The sequence below is a fragment of the Passer domesticus genome, chromosome 4, assembly GCF_036417665.1.
Source record: "Passer domesticus isolate bPasDom1 chromosome 4, bPasDom1.hap1, whole genome shotgun sequence".
In the NCBI taxonomy this organism is placed as follows: domain Eukaryota; kingdom Metazoa; phylum Chordata; class Aves; order Passeriformes; family Passeridae; genus Passer; species Passer domesticus.
In genome coordinates, this window is record NC_087477.1 from 17,940,199 (window position 1) to 17,961,336 (window position 21,138).

At 40.3% G+C, this 21,138-nt stretch overlaps 1 long non-coding RNA gene across 1 annotated transcript in view; it reads left to right on the top strand.

Moving 5' to 3' along the window:
* Positions 1-21,138, top strand: part of LOC135298644 (uncharacterized) — a 77,419-nt gene that overhangs the window by 53,004 nt on the left and 3,277 nt on the right. The window lies entirely within an intron of this gene.

The following is a 21,138-nucleotide window of genomic DNA, read 5'->3' on the forward strand; positions in this document are numbered from 1 at the left end:
GCATTCCCTTCTTTTCCCCTCTACACAACAGTGGCTGGTTGTGTCACTAACCAGCTATGGGATTGTCTGTGGGCTTTGATCTTAGCTTCCATGGGGATCTTTGAAGAGTCTAACTTTTTTATCTGACAGACTGAGAAACTTGGTCACGTGGCTCCCATTTTGGTGTCAATTCCTGTATCTATGGGTCACAAACTTGTAAAGTAATGAGTCCCTCTCACCAAAAAGTTGCTTTTGGGAGTGTATTGGTGCATAACCTAGGGTTCTAATGTATTTATTTGTTTGCGGGGCTCTTATCAGAGTAAGGACAAGGTGCTTAGTTATACTGTAAAGCTAAATCACATTGAGTCAGCAGCACTGGCGTTGCTGCAGCTGCTCAGCTTGGTTTGGAATACACTGGTGAGTGGAAGTGTCCAGTTCCACTGAATACACTGATTATTATGGACTTAAAGGAGGCTGAAATACCTGGAGTTGGTAACAGGCAGAGGGGAAAACACAAACAAAAGGAGCACAAATAGAAAGAGAAATAATCAGAGCGTTCATGATTTGTGTTCCAATAATAGTAGAAACACTCAAATCTTTCTGGTTTTAGATTGGGGATCACAGAAAATGTCTGGGTCTGGAAAACAAGCCTTCTGAAAGGCTTATGCTTGGAAATTCCGCTGCTTAGGCATTAGGAATCATGCAATTTTCTTTCATGGACACTCCAGATAATGGCTGGAGCTCATACCAAAATAATCACACATAATACAACTTCAAGGGAAGAGTTCACAGGTTCTCTGCATGGCCTAATTTTCATCATCCAAGTCAACTGCTGGCTTAGAAACTTCATTTTCCAGGCTTCCTGGCTGTCCAACAGAAAGAAAAAGGCTAACATCACTAACAGAAATGCCCTGTGCTTTCCTGCATTCATGTCTTTCCATCTTTTTGCCAGTGTCTCCTTCCAGCTTCAATTAGGAGAGGTTTTGCACAGTATATCACACATAATGTGCTGTTGATCTTGAGGAACAAAATCTTTCAGTGCAATTAGGCTTTTAAAATAATGTATTCTGAAGCTTCTTGTTGTTAGTTTTCCTTTTATTTTACTCTGTTATGCTTCCTGAAGTAATTTACTAGATCCCTGCCCCAAAAGCTGGCTGCAGAGTCCTTTTGGACAGTAGGCTTCCTTAGAGGCACAAGTCAGTGCTGTATGTGCACAGCCAGCAATGTCACACTGTTATCTGTGTGAGGCCTCTGAGTTTATTGTCAAAGTTATTTTACTGGCAATGTTAATCTCTGGATCAGTCATGAGCCAGCACTGCTGTCCTGTAAGCAGGAGGTCTCACAGCAGCTGGCAATGGTGGCAATTGTGTTTTGTGATGAAGAACAACCTTTGCTTTTGTAACATGCCCACTAGTTCCCAGCTCCTACCAGTTCCTAGCAGCGAGGTCTCTCAGTGCTGGAGCAAAGTGATGGCAGAAGGCAGCTGCTGGGCATTGTGGAGAGCGTTTAAAGCACTGTACAAAGCCAGATTTAGCTGCACTCTGTCAGTCTAAGCTGACCTTATAGGTATATGCAGGGCACATTCATACAGAACAAAAGGTCAAAGAGTCAAAGACTCAGAATAATCAGGCAACTAAATGAATGGAAAAGAAAAAATACTGCTTCCTTTTTTCCCCTTCAGTTGAGGATTGGATATTTGCCACCAAGCTTCAGACTTAATTAAAGCAGGGGCCTTGTTCACAGCAGGTACAGCAGAATACCTTCTTTCACAGCTGCTCCACTACAATAACACTGTTTTTCTTGCATCAGAATGATTATTTTGTTCAAATGCTTCTCTGGGGCATAGCTCTTCCTACACTTTGTGGAGAACTCCATGATTCCTCTCCTTCCTCTCCTTCCTCTCCTTCCTCTCCTTCCTCTCCTTCCTCTCCTTCCTCTCCTTCCTCTCCTTCCTCTCCTTCCTCTCCTTCCTCTCCTTCCTCTCCTTCCTCTCCTTCCTCTCCTTCCTCTCCTTCCTCTCCTTCCTCTCCTTCCTCTCCTTCCTCTCCTTCCTCTCCTTCCTCTCCTTCCTCTCCTTCCTCTCCTTCCTCTCCTTCCTCTCCTTCCTCTCCTTCCTCTCCTTCCTCTCCTTCCTCTCCTTCCTCTCCTTCCTCTCCTTCCTCTCCTTCCTCTCCTTCCTCTCCTTCCTCTCCTTCCTCTCCTTCCTCTCCTTCCTCTCCTTCCTCTCCTTCCTCTCCTTCCTCTCCTTCCTCTCCTTCCTCTCCTTCCTCTCCTTCCTCTCCTTCCTCTCCTTCCTCTCCTTCCTCTCCTTCCTCTCCTTCCTCTCCTTCCTCTCCTTCCTCTCCTTCCTCTCCTTCCTCTCCTTCCTCTCCTTCCTCTCCTTCCTCTCCTTCCTCTCCTTCCTCTCCTTCCTCTCCTTCCTCTCCTTCCTCTCCTTCCTCTCCTTCCTCTCCTTCCTCTCCTTCCTCTCCTTCCTCTCCTTCCTCTCCTTCCTCTCCTTCCTCTCCTTCCTCTCCTTCCTCTCCTTCCTCTCCTTCCTCTCCTTCCTCTCCTTCCTCTCCTTCCTCTCCTTCCTCTCCTTCCTCTCCTTCCTCTCCTTCCTCTCCTTCCTCTCCTTCCTCTCCTTCCTCTCCTTCCTCTCCTTCCTCTCCTTCCTCTCCTTCCTCTCCTTCCTCTCCTTCCTCTCCTTCCTCTCCTTCCTCTCCTTCCTCTCCTTCCTCTCCTTCCTCTCCTTCCTCTCCTTCCTCTCCTTCCTCTCCTTCCTCTCCTTCCTCTCCTTCCTCTCCTTCCTCTCCTTCCTCTCCTTCCTCTCCTTCCTCTCCTTCCTCTCCTTCCTCTCCTTCCTCTCCTTCCTCTCCTTCCTCTCCTTCCTCTCCTTCCTCTCCTTCCTCTCCTTCCTCTCCTTCCTCTCCTTCCTCTCCTTCCTCTCCTTCCTCTCCTTCCTCTCCTTCCTCTCCTTCCTCTCCTTCCTCTCCTTCCTCTCCTTCCTCTCCTTCCTCTCCTTCCTCTCCTTCCTCTCCTTCCTCTCCTTCCTCTCCTTCCTCTCCTTCCTCTCCTTCCTCTCCTTCCTCTCCTTCCTCTCCTTCCTCTCCTTCCTCTCCTTCCTCTCCTTCCTCTCCTTCCTCTCCTTCCTCTCCTTCCTCTCCTTCCTCTCCTTCCTCTCCTTCCTCTCCTTCCTCTCCTTCCTCTCCTTCCTCTCCTTCCTCTCCTTCCTCTCCTTCCTCTCCTTCCTCTCCTTCCTCTCCTTCCTCTCCTTCCTCTCCTTCCTCTCCTTCCTCTCCTTCCTCTCCTTCCTCTCCTTCCTCTCCTTCCTCTCCTTCCTCTCCTTCCTCTCCTTCCTCTCCTTCCTCTCCTTCCTCTCCTTCCTCTCCTTCCTCTCCTTCCTCTCCTTCCTCTCCTTCCTCTCCTTCCTCTCCTTCCTCTCCTTCCTCTCCTTCCTCTCCTTCCTCTCCTTCCTCTCCTTCCTCTCCTTCCTCTCCTTCCTCTCCTTCCTCTCCTTCCTCTCCTTCCTCTCCTTCCTCTCCTTCCTCTCCTTCCTCTCCTTCCTCTCCTTCCTCTCCTTCCTCTCCTTCCTCTCCTTCCTCTCCTTCCTCTCTTTCCTCTCCTTCCTCTCCTTCCTCTCCTTCCAAAGGGTGGAGTAGAATCTCCAAGATGAACAAGAAAGCTCTGGAAAGCTGTGGTTTCACAAACAAAGCAAATGGGAATGATGTCAAGGGCTGAGTTAATCAGGCTACAGTTTTGCTTCTGGAAGACAGGGAAAAGTCAGTGATGTAGAGAGGGATGATACCTGCCATGTGCCCAAACATGCCCTGTATCATGAGAACAATGAGAATGAGAGTAGCTGCTTCTCTGCAGACAGATTTAATCACTCCCTGTATATAATGTAGCTATTGGATGTCACATTTCCACTTGAATCTGTCTTGCAGAAGACCTCCAAATACAGTGAAGTAATGAAATAAGTAAAATACATAGATGAATATCATAAAATCAGTCACTCCAAATGTTTTTTTCCCCCTCTAGTGCAGTTTTTCTGTGCCTTATATGGGAGAGAGATGCCACCCTGAAAAGGCCTTGAGGATTTCCTACAGAAATTTTCAGAAAATTGTATTTCAGATAGAAAAGTAAGTCTGTGTAGATGGTGATGGAAAGGTTACATTTGTGCTTCTATTTTATGCAGAGACCTTGGGGTCCATTTCCTTAAAAAGCTACCTTACAATGCTGTTCTTTTGTGAAAATCCCAGCTAAATTTTAAGGAATCCACTCTGAACTGGCTTAGTTGAGCATAGTAGACTGAAGTGTATTTTACTGTTTATAAATCCAGCTGGTTTCCAAATGTTCTGGGGTCTAGTTTAGCCTTCTAATACAATTATGAAAAAAAGGTCAGGCTAAATGTCAGGTGTTGACAAAGTACTGATTGTTTCCACTTTGCAGGCTTCATAAATGTCAAGAGAAAAGAACTCTGCTGTCTTGCCTTATTAGAAAAGAATTTGGTGAATGTAATGCGTCTGAAGAGCATTAGTGTGGCAGCACAGCAAACAAGTCTGAGTCTCCTTTCATATCAGGTAGCCCATGGAGGCATGGATGGATACACATTTCTCCATTTTGACTTTCTGCTGTCACTCAGAGAAGCTGGGTGTGCAACTCAATCTCTTTCGTTCTCATTTTTCATTTCAAATTTTAGCCTTTCTGCAGAAGTTACCTGCTGTTTTTGTTTTCTCTCATTATTATGTTTTTTCTTGAATTTTCTTTAATTCCTTGAAAGGTCATCTCCAGAACTCCTTTCCCATGTGATTAGAATCACCACCATCCTGCACTCCACCTTTTCTCTTTCTACTAATTCACACCCATAGTGACAAGATAGCAGTTCCTGGTAAGAATATCCCTGATCATTCTCCTCAGTCATTAGAATGTATCCACCAAGTAAATACTTGGAGATTCAGAACTCTTGACTGATGGTCCTGACAGGTAGTAAGAAGAATTTTGAAGAAAGTGGAGTGTGGTACAGTAACTGTTCTGGAAAATTTCAGTATGTGGTAACGGTGTGATACTTTTGAATTTAACTGAATTTTGGAGCATTATTTAATCATTCATGGCCCAAGGGAGGGATAAGAGGGCATTTCTTCAGAGTTGTAGGTGAGGCTCAGAAGGCTCCAACAGTCCCATTGCAACCAAATATTATCTCCTGAATGTTCAGAAAACTCCAGTGGTAAAAAGGACAATAAACCAAAGAAGTGTACAAAGAGTTGGAGTGACATATTTTGGGCTCTACCCAATTCCCAAGTGGTGTTGTGTGAGACTTTTTGCCTCCAAGATATTCCTATTGGATTGAAATGTGGGAGTTCTGTGGTCTTCTGGAGAGTAAGTTGGAAGCCAGGAGGGGATATCAAGTGGCTTTAAAAGGTTATGTTTATACAACAGAATGGAATATAATTCTCAGGATTAGCTGAGGATATTTGTAGGTGAGAAGCTACTAAGTAATGGCTGTGACCTATGAGTGTCACGTTCTTTCCTGTCCTGCTTGAAGACAACTGGAAATTAAAATTACTGCTGAGAATAGTTCTGTGAATATTTGTGAAATTCTAGTTTTGACATGAAGTAGCAGCACACGCAGACTGGAGCTGTCCCCTTCAGGTCAGTGGAGACTTTGAGGTGACAGTATTTATAAATAAACTTGAGATAATGACAGTATTTATAAAAACTCAGTATTTATACACATGCAGGTTTATTCTGAAAACTATAAAAGACAATTTTATAACAAGTTTATTTAAAACCAAAATAGTATTGGGATGAAACAGAATGGTTATGCCATTTTATCAATTAACAAAAAATACCTCATTTGCCTTCTGATGTATTCTGCTTAAATTTTGGGCAGAAGAAGAGTAGGCAAAATGCCTTTTTTTTTTTTTTTTCTGGTAGAAAGCTGTCTCTGCAGCTTATTTAAGGCAGCTACCAGGGATTGCTCATCCTGTGTCTGTAATAATGTGTTAATCTTTTGTGTGACATCTTTGTGGAGTATGGCACAACGAGGGATGGATAACACAGAGTGCTCTCCATCTGGGAAACTGGTGGCTGCCTAGAACATTGGAATTTATTTTCAGTGCCACTTGGGAGACTACAAAAGGCATTCATTTTAAAAGTAGACCAGGGCAATTACCACTACATTTATGTTAGAGGTTAACATTAGTGTTATTTCCTCTATTGCCTGGTTTTACAGAATGTTATGCCCCACTGCTTTTATTAGATTCAAGCAATGGATGAAATAAGTGTTATTAACCTCTAACACTTGCAGAAATTAGTGTTAAGGAAAACAGAGACAAAGCTAGGCAGCTCTTTTTCCCTGATGGTTGAGGTGCCGTAAAACTTTGAAGATTTAATAGTTATTTCATCATGTATCTGTGAAATAAAAATGATGGGAAGCAAAATAAGAAAACAAAAGTCAGTAAAATACTTGCAGATTTTCTTAAGTAATTGAATTTACATAAAATAGAACAATAGTGGATTTTTACTGAGTATGAGGTCACTTGAATTAAAGAAACACTAATGTGAGCCTCAGCAGAAAATATTCACCAACTATATTTCATTGACATCATATTTGGGAGCTGAAAACATTTTAGATGCTTTGCTTTGTGGTTGCATAGAGAGCCTCAAACAATGTCAGTTTAAACAATTCCGAGCCTCATGTGCTTGGTATGGTCAGTGAATGGCTGCAGCATCACCAGAAATAGGAGCTGAAGAGGTTCCCACGCTGTTCAGATTTAGCAGGAGTGCATATCCTGTCATCCTCAGGCAGAGAAATCACCAGAGGGTGAAGAAATACTCCTGGATGTCCCAGGATATGGATTCCTAAAGGCACTTCCTAGGCTGCTCAAAAACCTCATATATTCCTGGCCATGCATGCACAGCACTCTCTTTCTGCTCCTCACCTGAATAGTTTAGATGATCAATGAGTTTGTTACCACACTGTTATGGAGTTAATTTGATGAATAATGGAAATGAGGGAAATTGAAGCTGATATACAGAGGTTGTAAAATTGCCTCTAACTGTGGATTTTTCTGAGCCCAGTTGTCCTATGATTTAAAATAGATTATAAAGTTATGAATAGAGTGGTGGTGGATTGGCAAACTGTCCTGAATTTAAACTTAAGTTCTTCAATTCGCAGTCCTTTCAACTGCTGATAAAACTATATAAAATATTTGTCTGTTTTTAATGACTTTATTTCTAATGTGTCTTTTTCATGTGGCAGCACAGCCTTTGCCCTCCATCTTTCCCCTACCCCTCCAGTCAGGACTGTTGATTAGGATGTAACTTTTAAACTTTTACCTATATTCCACTTCCTTCCACCTGAGTTAAATGTATACCGTAGAGCTCTTTGACTATACCATGTTTGATCAATATACTTAATTTCTTGATAAGGTTTTTGTACAATGATCTGTGAAACAGTGAAGAGGAATGAAATGTTTTTGAGGGGAGAAAAAGAAAGTGTTGTTTTAAAGGAGCAAGCATTGTCAGGAAGAAATAGAAATAAGTGAACAGATGTAGTGGAGAATTGGTGTTTTTTTCTAAAAGCTGATATAATCTGCCTTACATAGATATCCCAGTACTCAAAAATGTTGGAAATGGAACTGGTGATGTCATTGATCTTTCCTATCTCTCATTACTACAATATTATTATATTTTGTTCTATATTGGGACTTATTAAATAGTTGTAACTATTTGCTGGTGATAAAGATAGGTGTCGTTGCTTGAGATTTAACATCTACATTACATCCGTATGATTAAAAAAAAGAAAAAGAAAATAATGCTTTTAAAGATGACATTAAAGGGCTCTGTAAGTCTCTTGTAGTATAATTTCTGTAGGAGAGAGCAGGTCCTTGAAACATCACTTCCGTAAACACTCCTTTAATATTGCTGAAGCTCAGACAGTAAATACTGCCATTTTCTAAACATCTAAGATATTCAGTGACCCAGCTAATTTACTTTCAGAACATTCAGGCTTTTCTCACTTTTAAAACTATCTCTTCAATAGCTTAATTGAGTATTTTAAGCCAATAAATAACCCTTCAACATTTCTGTCTGGAAGCTCAGTCAGTATCCAAAACAAGCTTGTCATTAATGAACACTTTCTCAAACAAAAGAGAGGAAGGCAGGAGATCTGAATTGTGGCCGTTGTTTGGTTCCCTTATTCTAAACACATTAGTACACTGTATTTCCCCACTTATATAGGCTTTTGTACGGTGAGCATGTGACTGTTTAAATGTCCCAGCGGGGCACCCAGAGACTGCAAAAAGGAAAAAGAAAAAAAGAGAAGAAATAAGAAAGAGAAAGAAAATTGTTTGGAACAATTTGCATTAGTTCAAGGGCAATGTTAAGCATTTTACAGCTGGTTTATTGCTATTCTTGTGCTGTTTAAACTGTCTTTCATGTCAAAAGTCCTTTCCTGCTTACAAATCATGGGGAAGAATTGTGGCCACCACGCTGTTCGCCTAAGCTCCTCCAGGGGTTCTGGCTCTTTGATCACAGATATCGTTTGCAATTGAGTTAAAAATAGGGAGCTGCTGAGATAAGCTGAGGCTCTGACAGGAGAGCAGCTTTCCTTTTTCTTCTGGACTTTGTTGGCTCTGGCTGCGCTCTGGGAACACGTAATCTTGGCACAGAGGGAGCGGTGTGGTGGCCTCAGGAGATGCGTTTGAAGGAGTCGGGGAGGTCATTAAAGAGCTCAGCCCCTTGAGGGGTCCCTGGGTTCAAAAGCTGCCTTGTAAACTGGAGCCTCACTGCACAAAACGAACAAATGGAAGCCTGCATCCCTCTTTGGGGCAGACTCAACTCAATGCCAAGGTTTTGTCAGCTCTCCTGAGTGAGGAGGAAAACTGAAGTTGACTTCCTCCATAATTCCATTAAAATTGTCCAGGAACCCTATGCTTATTAAAATTGATCAAAAATTCTGGTTGACCTTAGATCAAGTTTGAAGTAAGAGACTCTTTTGTGGGGACAAATCTCAAGAGCAGTGCATGTGCTTTTCTGCTGTAGGTGAAGACAATTTTCTTAAATAGTCTGTATGTGCAACCTGAAGAAGAAAGGGCTGCACTGCAAGCAAGGTTCATACAACCTCCCTAAAGGAAAGCAATTTTATTTTTGTGTCATTGCCTTTTAAAGTTTGTTCCTCCTTTTGGAAGCATCCAGGATTCAGATAAAAGAGGTCTTTAAACAGATGGGATATTTTGTCCTTAAAAAATATTCAAATCATAGAAGACGTAGTCCATGTGGGGACTCCACAGCTCACACACAGACTACCTTTATTAATATTATTTATTTGTTTGATTATTTAGCTTAGGAACCTAGGTCATGAACCAGAGGCCTGTTGGGCCAGATGTGAAACCAGAAAAAAGAATAATGAGAAGACAATTTCTTCAGGATTTTTGTAACCAACAGTTGAGATACAGGGAGGGGCAGAGCAGCTGTCACAGCACATCAGCAATCTTTGTTTTTAGCAGTCCTCGTGGCAAAAGAGATGTTTCAGAAGGGATTTGAATGTGGGTGCAGGAGTAGCTTTACAACCATTTTTTTTTTTTTTGCAGATCTGAGGCTTATATTTCATTTCATAAAGAAGAGGGAGACAAGATGTATAGAAAAGCAAAGTGTTGTTACAGCTATGGTGTTTAAGGGAAATTGGGGGGGGGGGGGGAGATTGGAAGGGAGAAGCAGATTTTATTAGTTTGGATAGGTTTTTTTTGGGGAAAAAAAATTCTCACAAGATCTTAAGGGCTTTTGTGTCTGGAAGGTTTTTTTCTTTTCCAAAACAGCAATTGGTGTAGTGGATGATGTTACTCTTCCCATAAACTGTTTCTTGTTTATAGGGAGGACTTACATAGCCTATCAAATCAGCTAGAGATATAATTGTACTTAATTTTGGGCTCACTTATATACTGATCAGTAATGTTCTCTGATTAGAAGTAACAATTGTATGTTCTTATTCTCCAAAATAGATGGGGCTGGTGGTAGTTGGATCTGTGTTTTCTGTGGTACACAGTCATGTGGCAGCTGTGATCTGACTTAATTAAATAATTTTGTAAGAATGTGATATTTTATAAATCCAGGAAGTGGTGAAGTTGGAGAGGAAAATAAATCAGGCTTGAGTTTTATATGCAGTAGTTCAGCTCTTACATGGCTGTGTCAGTGTACATAAGATTAACAGGCCAGAACTTTTCCTGCAAGTTTTGCATTTGGGAGTAATTTAATCATATAAATACTATTGGTAGCAAAGAAAATAACTGGAATCTTTGTGCAAAAAAGTTGGAGTTGCTTTTTTGCTTGTCTCCCCATTACGAAAAAAATGGCAGGGAATATCACTGATAATATCTCAGATTCATAGCCAGTATGAAGCACAATTCTAGATCTCTGCCTTATTTGTGCTTTATTGCCTCACATAACTGTTGAATGGACAGAAACTCTTTACAAAACTCATTTTCTCTATCACTTTTTTGTCTTTTTGTCTGACTACCATTGACCCCCAAACACACCACAAGCCTGCCATTTCTTAAGATAGTGCATTCCGAAAAAAAAATGCAAGTCTGTGGTAATGATTTCTAATAATTGTTAGAAGGAAGAAATTCCACATTTCCATACAAAATTTTCCAATGAAATGAACAGAATGTGATCTATGTGCAAAGGTCCCTGGTGAAACTCGGGTGGGAAACTAGTCTGAGAGTCCTGAGAGCAGAGCTGAGACAATATGTCACCATTGTAAAGGTGACATGAAACATGAAACTATAATGTATATATAGAGAACAATATTTACTGTTCTTTAACATAAAACATAATATTGTAAGTGCTCATAACAAGTCACCACAATTGCATATTGTTGGCAATGTTAGAGCATTCATTAGGCTGAGTTATCATATGGCTGATGCTAATTATACAGCTCATTTACTAATTAGATGTGAGTCCTTCTGGAACTTAAAATGGGGCTAGTGCAATTTGCATTAGGAGGCTGCTTAACTGCATGATGTGAGTCGTGGTTGCTTTTTCCAAAGACAAATGTAAGCATAATTTCTCCTCTCCCACTTTTAAAAGCTTTTCTTGAAGTTGGCCTTGCTTATAATATACTGGTTAGTACCACCACCTCCAGTGGAATGACTTTAACATGATTAAATACAACTTTCTTTCACATCTGCATTGTTTGCCTTGTTCACTGTTTGTCTTAACTCTGTTTCTAGTACAGTGCAAAGTTATAGGTAGTGACATCTGTGGCAGAAATGACATTATCTCTCTGTAGAAGGGATGGCATAAAAACAATGTCCAGAAGTGTTCTAAATTTCTTCCTGATGATCTGTGCCTCGGGGAGGGAAGATAGGGGAGGGATAGGAAAAAACCTTTGAAGAGAATGGAAAATCCATTTGCACAGATGTCTGGAAAATCAGTTTCCTCACAAGCTGTCTCAAGACTTTTGAAGAAATCATTATATTACCTTTTAATCCCTAGTGCCAGTTGCCTATGTGACCAGACGCTGCCAGCGATGGTCTGTGTGTGTCTGTCAGTCTTCCCTCAGTGTCCACATGTTAATTAGATTTGTTCCCGTGGAAAGGCACATTCATGTGCACATAGGCATGTGCATTTTTTTGCTTTTCAAAATTTGAGAGACATCACGGATTGCAGAACCTGTCGAACAGTATGGGACACGATTTACTTCCTTTTTGGCACCCAGTGTATCCTATTCCTATAGTGAGGAAATACTACTGCATAAATATTGGCATCTGCATCGCTTGCAATTGTCCATTCACCAAGAAGCTGGGATACTCAGCTTTCCCATCTTCTTGTTGAAATGAGAGTTGAAAATGAATGTTAATCCAGTATTTTTTGTATTCATAGTACTGGAGTATGAAGGACTGGACTAGAAGGGGGTATTCTGGGTGCACAAGGATAATCCTTGTGTTTTGCATGCATATTTATATATTAATTTGCTGTCAGCTAAAGGATTGATAAGGTATTTCATGCTTTCACTACTACTATCAATTATTTACAGCTAAATCTTTATCCCTTATTCACTCAGGTAACTGTACAAAAGTTGAGAGGTTACCCACCTAAATAACATAAAAAACCATTTTCCTCATGTTGTATAAATGATTTATTATTAAACCAGTAAGTTACTAATGTAAGGGTGATACTATGTAATTAATCTGATAACCCATGTAGACAATACTGTCTTTGTAGCCTTAATGCTGAGTACACAAATCCATGCAACTCTTTCAGTAACAAGGCTTTGCTTTAATTGCTAACAAAATCTGGAAAAGTCCTTGTTGAGGATGTGTCTTCATATAAAATGTTTTATTGGGCACCTTTGGGTAGGAAGTGGTGAGCCAGACTGATTGCTTAAGCCTCAGCCACTGAAATCATAATTGTGTGTGTTGGTGACCCTGGGATTAGGATAAGACAAAGAAAGTCCCTCTGTTTTTAAGGTCACGTTGGTGTTAAGATTTGTTGGAGGAGAGACTATTTTCCCATTGCAAAAACGACATTCCCTCCCCACTTTTTTCTACCCTCCTTAATGGTCCCTGTGTAAGAGCAATGCAGATTCTCCCTGAGTTTTGTTTCCCCTGCCACAGACAAAGATGATGTGCCCCAAGCCAACCGCGTCCCCTCTCAAAGCCACCTAAATGTGCACTGTCTCAAAGACGAGAGCAGACGTGGCATAATTGGCTTTCTCCTGGTAGTAAGTGGAGCTGTGTTAAATGTGGGCCTGAGGGGAACCCCTGTTTTGGGTTGTAGTTTATTATTAGGTGAGGAAATTACTGGACACCTCCAGCTGCCATTAATCAGCCGTGGAGTCTGACTGGAGCCGAGCGAGAGGCCTGTGGGTGGATGCCGCTGAATGGCAGGGAAATACAACGAGACAGAGACAAATGTTTTCCAGCTTAGCAGCACTAAACTCTGCCCTTTCACAGTCCTTAACATGCATGTTCAAATTGATTTAGTCTGTTTACCCCCTCAGCCTAACCATCCATTTCCATTGAAGACTGACAGTTTTATGTGTCGCTACCATGTTATTATGTGTTGCTGTGCTGCCAGTAGCGATAGTGTTTCAGAGGGACTCACTTCCAGACATAAAGGGAGAAGGGGGGCAGGGAGCCCGAGTCACTTAATTCCTTTTTACAGGGTGCAAAACATGTTGAGCATGACACCCGTTCTCTCCCTTTCTCTATTTCTTTTCTCCCTTCCTTTCTTCCCCCACCCCTTCCTTTATTTACTTTTTCATTTATTTTTTGATTTGAGTCAACACATGCCATAGAAAATCCTTAAATGAACTTGCATGCTTGAGAAAGACATCTGTCAGGTGATGTAAGTGTCTGGCTTATTCCTCTTTCCTGTTTAGTTTACAAACATGCCATTCCTTCAGGGCTCTGGTATGCTGGCCAGGAGGCTGCCAGAGGTGGGTGCTGCTCAGGCAAGGAGAAGCTCAGGTAGGAAACCCAGCAGCTTCACCTGGCTCCTGGACATGCTTGAGGTCCATCACCATTGCTTTGCTGGCAGGTCAAAGTTCTCACATTGCAAGAAAAGCTGAAATTGCTTACTGTACACATTATCAAAATGGGCATGTAGGGAGACAGAAGGGAGGAGTTGTCTTTCTGTTTTGCAGGGTTTTTTTTTTGAGACAGAAAACATCAGCTCATTATCTAAAAGCTTAATTTCAGGGTTTGATTCCACTAATACTTCTTGCGCTTGCTCATGCCTTGTTCCACTGTTTGAGGACTGAGAGTCCAGTGAGCAATGATAAAGGCACAGAGGGAGAGCCAAGATGTGGCTCTGTCTGTATTTTGCCAGTTTTATATTGAAATAAAGGAAAAAAATTAAGAAAGACGCTTATTGTTTGACTCAAAGGCAGGAAACAATAAAAATTTCCAAAGAGAGAAAAGTGGCTGACAGTGAATTTTGAGCATGTCAATGATGACAAGGGCATGTAGTGACAGGACAAGGGGGAATGGCTTCAAACTGAAAAAGAGTGGGTTTATATTAGATGTTAGAAAGAAATTCTTCCATGTTGAGGGTGGTGAGACACTGATACAGGTTGCCCAGAGAAGTTGTGCGTGTCCCATCCCTGGAAGAGAGGCAGCCTGGGACAGTGGAAGGTGTCCCTGCCTATGGCAGGGGGTGGAATGAGATGGGCTTTAAGGTCCCTTCCAACCCACATGGTTCTGTTGTCAGGCTTGTCCTCTGGGCTCACTTAGGTCAGTCTTATGAATTCCTGAGTTCAGAGTTTCAGTGCATTCAGGTGGGTCTTCCTTCTTCTACTTTTAATGATTTCTTGCTGCTTTTCCAAGATTTTCTTTCCAGATGACGCCTGTTTACTGTTTTTATCTTGGTATGTGAGCATATATAAAATACGTGATATTTCTGTGGAGTAATAGCATCAAAGGTAGCCTGCAACCTCCTCTGATCAAAGGTTGCCAGACAATAAAGAGGATTATTTGGGCTTCTCTTGCATTGCCTGACTTTGTAAATTGCTTCAGTAATCATAATCCACAGTGCTATGTGTATAGATTGAAACAAAATGGTTTTATTTACAGAAATCTCCTTTTGGGGGGCTAGGGGAGAAATGAAGGCAGGTGCTATAAAAAAGATTTTTTGTTTCAATGCATACAGACCTTGTCTACCCCACACTTCTGTACTCTTTTCAAAAATGACATTTTTACTCTGCTCACCACTTGCATTATTGCAGGACCTCTGGTTTAAAGTGGGTTTCCCTGAATACTCTTTGCCTGAGGTCATATTCTGTGCACAGATAATGGAGTCACCAAACTGGCTGTGTGGCTCTGGAGAAGAACACTGAGCAAGATGGGGATATAGCCTGTGAAATTTAAAGCCCTAATTCCATAAACACTGGTGGGTAAGGTGAGGAAAAGCTCAGAGCTCCAGGGTTTGCCAGCTCTTCTCCCTGTCCTGAACCCCCATTGTTCTCCTCCTTAATGGCTACTTTGGTGATATTTTTTTTGTATGCCAGGACAGTCATCAGTCCCTAATCCCTGCTTAAACTGGGCAGGCACAGTCACCAGTCTCTCCCATCTTTTTGGGGGTCTCCGCCAAGTAAAGTGGGAGCCTCTGTCCTGTCTCTGCTTCCACTGGAATATTGCCATGATATGCATTGAAAATAATTATAATATTTGTTTATGATGGACATACCTAACACTTGGACTAATTGTTCATATAATTGCCAAACATAATTTTTGTTTCATTGTTAAATTAAAAAGAAATTACGTGTATATATACATACATATATATATACACACTTCTTTTTTGAAAAAAAAACCCATGCCTGTCTAGTAATATATGAAGAGATCCAGCACTATTTAAAGATATAAATTGTTCCTGTAAACAAAGCTAAGGATTTATTTTCTGTTGGTTTCCAGTCAAAAAGATACGATAATGCTTAATATCCCAGCTGTGGAGTCTATGAAAATTTTCCCACATGCTGAGATTTAAGTACAATGAGCTGATGAAATGGTGCTATAGGAACAGTTTCGTCAAATTTAATTTAAAAGTTGCCTCTTCTGAAGTGAAAAAGTCAAGTCAAGTGTCACCAATATTTTCCAGCATAACAGCAGAAATGAATATATCAAAGCCAGTAATTATCATTGTATTGCTAGATGCTCAATGCCCAGGAAATTTAAATCAGGGCCTTTCCTTAACTTTCCTATACCTTGAGCTTCTTCCTGCAAGCACACAGGTAACTGCATGCTATCATGTTAGAAATAAGTATCTCTTCATCCAGTGTGAACCTAATTTTTGGTGACTTACACATAAAATTGCCTTACCCAGTGAATTTTAAACAGCTGGCCTATACATCCTTTTCATTCATTTGTTTTTCCTTCTGGAGGTACTTAAATAATATCTTGAGGGTGTTTCCTCTTAATGAGGTAATAATACCCATATCCTGGGCTAAATAAACTTGAGGCCAAAGGCCTAGGTGTTTATTAGCAGAGGATGTGGTTATTAAGAAATTTAACAGGAAGCACCCTCGAGTTATTATTTTACTGACATTTCTAATGATTATGCGCTTGAGAAATAATTGGTTGAAAAATAATACTTATACTTTTAAGAGGGCAGGTGAAGGAGAAGATAATTTATAGGTCTGCTCTTGGCAAACAAAGATTCTGTCAGTCTGGTACCTTCCCAAGTGGGTAGTGATACCAGAGGGAGGAGGATCTGTTGTTGCCTTGGGCACCTGAGGTCAGCATTAATGCAAGAAAGCCGTGCAAGTTCTGCTTTTCAATTCAAGGAGCTGGACTGTGCATCCTTTAAGGTTATTTGTCAACAACAGAAGTAGCACAAGCACATGAATTTGTGGAGTTTGTGTGTTGTTAGCTCTAATAAGTGACAATTGGCATCCTAATCCTCTGTAGTAAGGGAGTTTTGCCCCCAAAGGAACAAAAATAATGAGCTCAGCACTTAGAAAAACTGGTTCTCATCTCTGGATCTTAACTGGTTTTGCAGAGATGGACTGGGGAATGGAGACAAAGGCAACTTAAAGAACATGCCAAGATCCTGTCATGAGTAAACAGCAGTTTGGAGAAGACTCTGGACTCTGGGTCTGGTGTTCCACTTGTGTTGCTTCCTCTGCCTCGAAATACCTCCGTGCTGCAAATATTTGTGCTGCATGAGTAGATTCAGAGGCCTTGGCTGCACTTGCCAGGCTCCTACCACCGTGGATAGTGTTTCATTTACAGAGCTTTCCACTTTGTGTGATGCAAATGCTGACAGGGTACAACCGTTCTGATGAGAATGTGGGAGCAGTTTGCACCCAAGCTCAGAGCTGAGCACAGATGTAGGTGTTTGAGGCTGGCAGCTCAGACAGATCAAATTATGCTGTTTAGCTTCACTCTTATGAAATCAACTCCCGTATAAAATCCCACCAGCTTACCCTTTATTGCTACAGAACAGGAACTTAGTGGATTTAAACTTACCAAAAAAAAAAGGTGATTCAGGGAGCTGACAAGTCTCCACTTTTCTTTGTAGCAAAGTATTTTCAGGGTAAGGAGCATCTGTGGACCAAAAATTTTACCAAGTTTGACACACCCTATGAAAAATACAGTGGTGACTAAGAGCTGTGCTGGCAGCTTGTTTAAGTTGAATATAGGATGCAAAGTTCCCCATGTAGAACAAAAACAAAACCACAAAACTTATGTTTTGCCTACAATTAACAGAACAAACACCTTAATAGGCAAAGAAGACACAAACAGATGTTCTAGCTGCACATCTGTGTGAAACTGATATTTGCTAGTGCCACTGTAGCTTGACCTCTGCACCTTGGGAAGTTGGAGTCCCACAGGATTGGAATGATTTATTGATCTGGATGCAATGAATATTGCAGAAACAAGCTGCATTTCTAAGAAGTTAAATACATCCTCATTCTGTGTAGCACTAATTCATGTTTGCAGGGAATTCACGCTCTGCTTTAATCAGAGTGGAGATATCAATGTTGACCATTGTAACCTTGAATAAGAAGGAGGAAAGATGAAATATGCAGAGAATATTATTTTGGGCAACAGGATAAATGTGGAAATAAGAAACTTGGTTCCAGTAGCTAAATATTTCTCTTTAGGCTTCTGAAAAGGATTTTGTGAGATGGATCCAAGAATAGCCAATGGCAATCCCCCTTTTTTTTAGCAGTCTGAAAAGCTCCTCTTGCTCTACACTGAAGATTAATTTTGTTTCACAGTTCACTATGCAGTAACTAGAAAAAAACCCTTTCAAAATACACATGAAGCTTTTTCAAAAATAAAGATTAGTAATGACAGGTTTTCATGATGTTTCAGAAATCGCAAATAATGAGTATCAAGTGACTTTAGGACCACCTGTAACACAGAAGACTGCAAAATAATATCCTTACCTCTATACTGGGAAACTGGACATAATAGGCTTGTATTAAATTTTAAAAAATACTTCTTTTAGAATATTTGATTACACTAGTTTTGGTAATTATATCTTTGGCAGAGAACTCACGGGTGTGTGGTGCTTTGAGTGTTGTAGCCGTTCCACTGAAGTCAGTATTTCCATCAGACATGTGAAGACTCCAGTCCCAAACTCAGGGCTAGTTTTTATCCTTATGTTTTCAACCAAGCTGCCTCTTGTTCCTGCCAACAACAGTTACACTGTGCTGAACTGAATTACAGCAAATCTCTGCGTTTTAAAATGCACTAATTTTTCTATCCAGCTGTCTGAAATCAGTGCAGAGGATTAAGCAAATGGCATTACAGCTTGATCTGTTCAACCTGTTTTGTGGGGTTTGTTGGTTGTATTTGTTTTGTTTTTTCATAAATGTCAAAAAAACCTGAAGATTATTTTGCTAAAGGAAAGTGAGATTGAGGAAGGCACCGAATCCATTACCATATACTGTGGTAATGTGTGTAAAATACAAAGCAAATATACAAAATCAATAACAAGACACATATTCATGCATATATAGTGTGTATAATTCTCTAAGGATGACTCCATTAATGACAGGAGCATTACATAGCACAACATTTTCTCTTTAATATTATTTTAATATAATTTTTGTACTTCCTTGTTATGACACCATGTCTTTTTTTTTTCCTGTGGCGCTTTATGGGTTCTGAAGTATTTTGTGGCACACAGAAATGCTTGAATTAAGAGGCAAATCTTTAATATGTATTCGCAGTGCTAACATCTGAATTCTAAATTTCTATTTATCTTTTATTAAGGCTGGTATGAAGGCATCATCTTCCAGATGTTTTCAGTTAACACTTTGGTGAACAGCAAACATGACGTGTGCTGTGTATTGTGTCTGTGCATTATCTAGAGCTATTGAAAGATAGTATTTACTGAGGAAATAATTTAGGAGTTCATGTATATTATTTTAAAAGGCCAATTTCCCTTTCCCTAGAGGTGATTTATATATAAAAGTCAAATTTCAAATATACGACTCCCAAAAAGACAGCCACAGAACACAAGACTGTGGTCATAACACAACTCCAGTGTTAAGGAAAGGCTGTATTTTAGGGTTCTGATGCCACTGTCATGAAATATGGCTTGATTTTGGTAAGAGCAGCTCCAGGATTACTCAAGATGATTGTACTTTTCAGTGTACAAAAGTTTAAAAGGTCAACAGCTTTTTTTTTTTTTTTTTAATGTACCATTTATATGGAGCAATGAGATGATATTTTGTCTGTAGGTGTGAGGGAAAACAAAGAGTTGTTCTGAGTTTGTGGGACAAAAATGATGCATATGCTGAATTTCACCTCATGTGGGCACTGACAGTGTGAGGAGCTTGCTGTAAATACAGTGTAAGTCTTATATTCCTCTGTATTCTTATAGATAATTTTTGCAGCCTAGCAAGGAGAAGGATACTCCCTGAAACCTGTGTTAATGAAATGATGGAAGTCAGATGCAGTGAAAATCAAACTTCTTCATTACTGTGGTCAACAAGAGTCTGTAGCTGGTCACTACTTGACAGCTCTTAAGATCCTCAAAAAATAACAGTAAGATTGATCTTGTAGTAAAAAAAATTAACATTAAAAAAAAAGTCTTCAATTTATGTTGTCTGGAAAAGGCAAAAGAGATAATGTCAATTTTAATTACTGTTTTCTTCTGAACACAGGGAATAGGCCAAAGGGCATGAATGGAAATTAAAGAAAAATGGAAAACAGATGGTAGGAAGCATGCTACAGGAACTGGAATACAGGCAGCACTGTACATAGTTTACCAAAAAGAAAAGGGACCTTATGAGTTATTTTGTCCCATTTTAAAAAACAGTGTCTTATGATCTGTTTCACAACAACATTATTACTAAATCAAGGCCTCATTGATAGTAACTGCTGTAGTGTTGCCAGGATTTAAAATTCTTCCCTCTCCAGCTTTTATAAGACATCTTTGAAATATGGGTCAAGCAAAATTGGTTGCTGAAAGATAGCTGCATAAATTAATAGCCTGACATCCAAAAGTGCTGGTCACCAGAACCACCATATATTTCAGGGGATACTGGTTGAATACTTGCCATTTTGGAAAAGGTTGACATTGATTTAAATGCTTCAGCATGGGATTAGAAGCCTAATTTTAGTAAGCGCTTTGAAATAAATCATGTCAATATTTATGATGACATATTGCAAAGTGCTGTTGCTTTGTTTTAGAGGCTTTCATCTGGATAGGAAATCTTTTAGTCCAGGCAGAATTTCTTTCACTTTACAGCAGACTTCTCAAAGCTGAAGGAGCTGATTAGGAAATGGTGCTGACATGCAGCAGGGAGGTTTCAAACTTTGAAATCAGAAAGACTTTAAGTCACACTAAACCAAAGACTCTGTGAAACACAAACACCAAGTGGTAGTCCTGGCAATTAATCCTAGAATTCATGCTTGGTTCTGAAATTAATTTTTTTCCCCTCCAGTCCTGCCCCATGAGGTTTTTGTGTTATGGAACATCATGGCAGTTCTCAGAATGGCCTTCACAGGAAAGGCTGCTACAAAGGAGAGGGAAAAAAAGGCTGAATGGTTACTTCTTGCAAGCATGTTAACATAAGCTCAGTCATCCCTAGGCTTCCAGCACCATGAGGGGAGAAGGTAATGAGGTCATGGGTTGTTTCTTTTAGGTTCTGAAGACTGACTTTGAGAACCGAGGAAAAGTAAATAAAGGATTATTTATTAAATGAAGAAAGGATTACCCATTACAGGATAAATCTTGCTTGCCTTACGTGTACAAACAGTTCTCATTGACTGTGAACAAGTCAAATACTTACATAGGGCATTTATAACTTTTATGTAACCTTATAAAACCACATATATTATTCTATGTCCTGGACTTAAACAGCGTCCAGAAATTAGCCAGTTAGGTGTATAGTGAAAAAAAGCAACCTAATTTTTATTGCAGATGTTTCCAAAGATGGAATTAAACAAGAAAACATCTGTCTATAAAAATATTCAGGCAACTAAGCAAGTTTCATTGCAGAGTCTCAATTGCAGTGAGAACAGAGTGGCTGGGAAAAGGAAAAGAGGAGGATGCAAAGCATGAAAGCATTCATAAGGTATTTAGATGGAAAGTTTCTCCTCCTCCTGCACATTCCTGAGAGTCTCTCAGAGCACTGGGCAGGGCTAGCCCTGGGACACTCCTTGCTGGATAACAGAAACCTTTATTATGAGATGCTGCAGATTAATTTCAGAG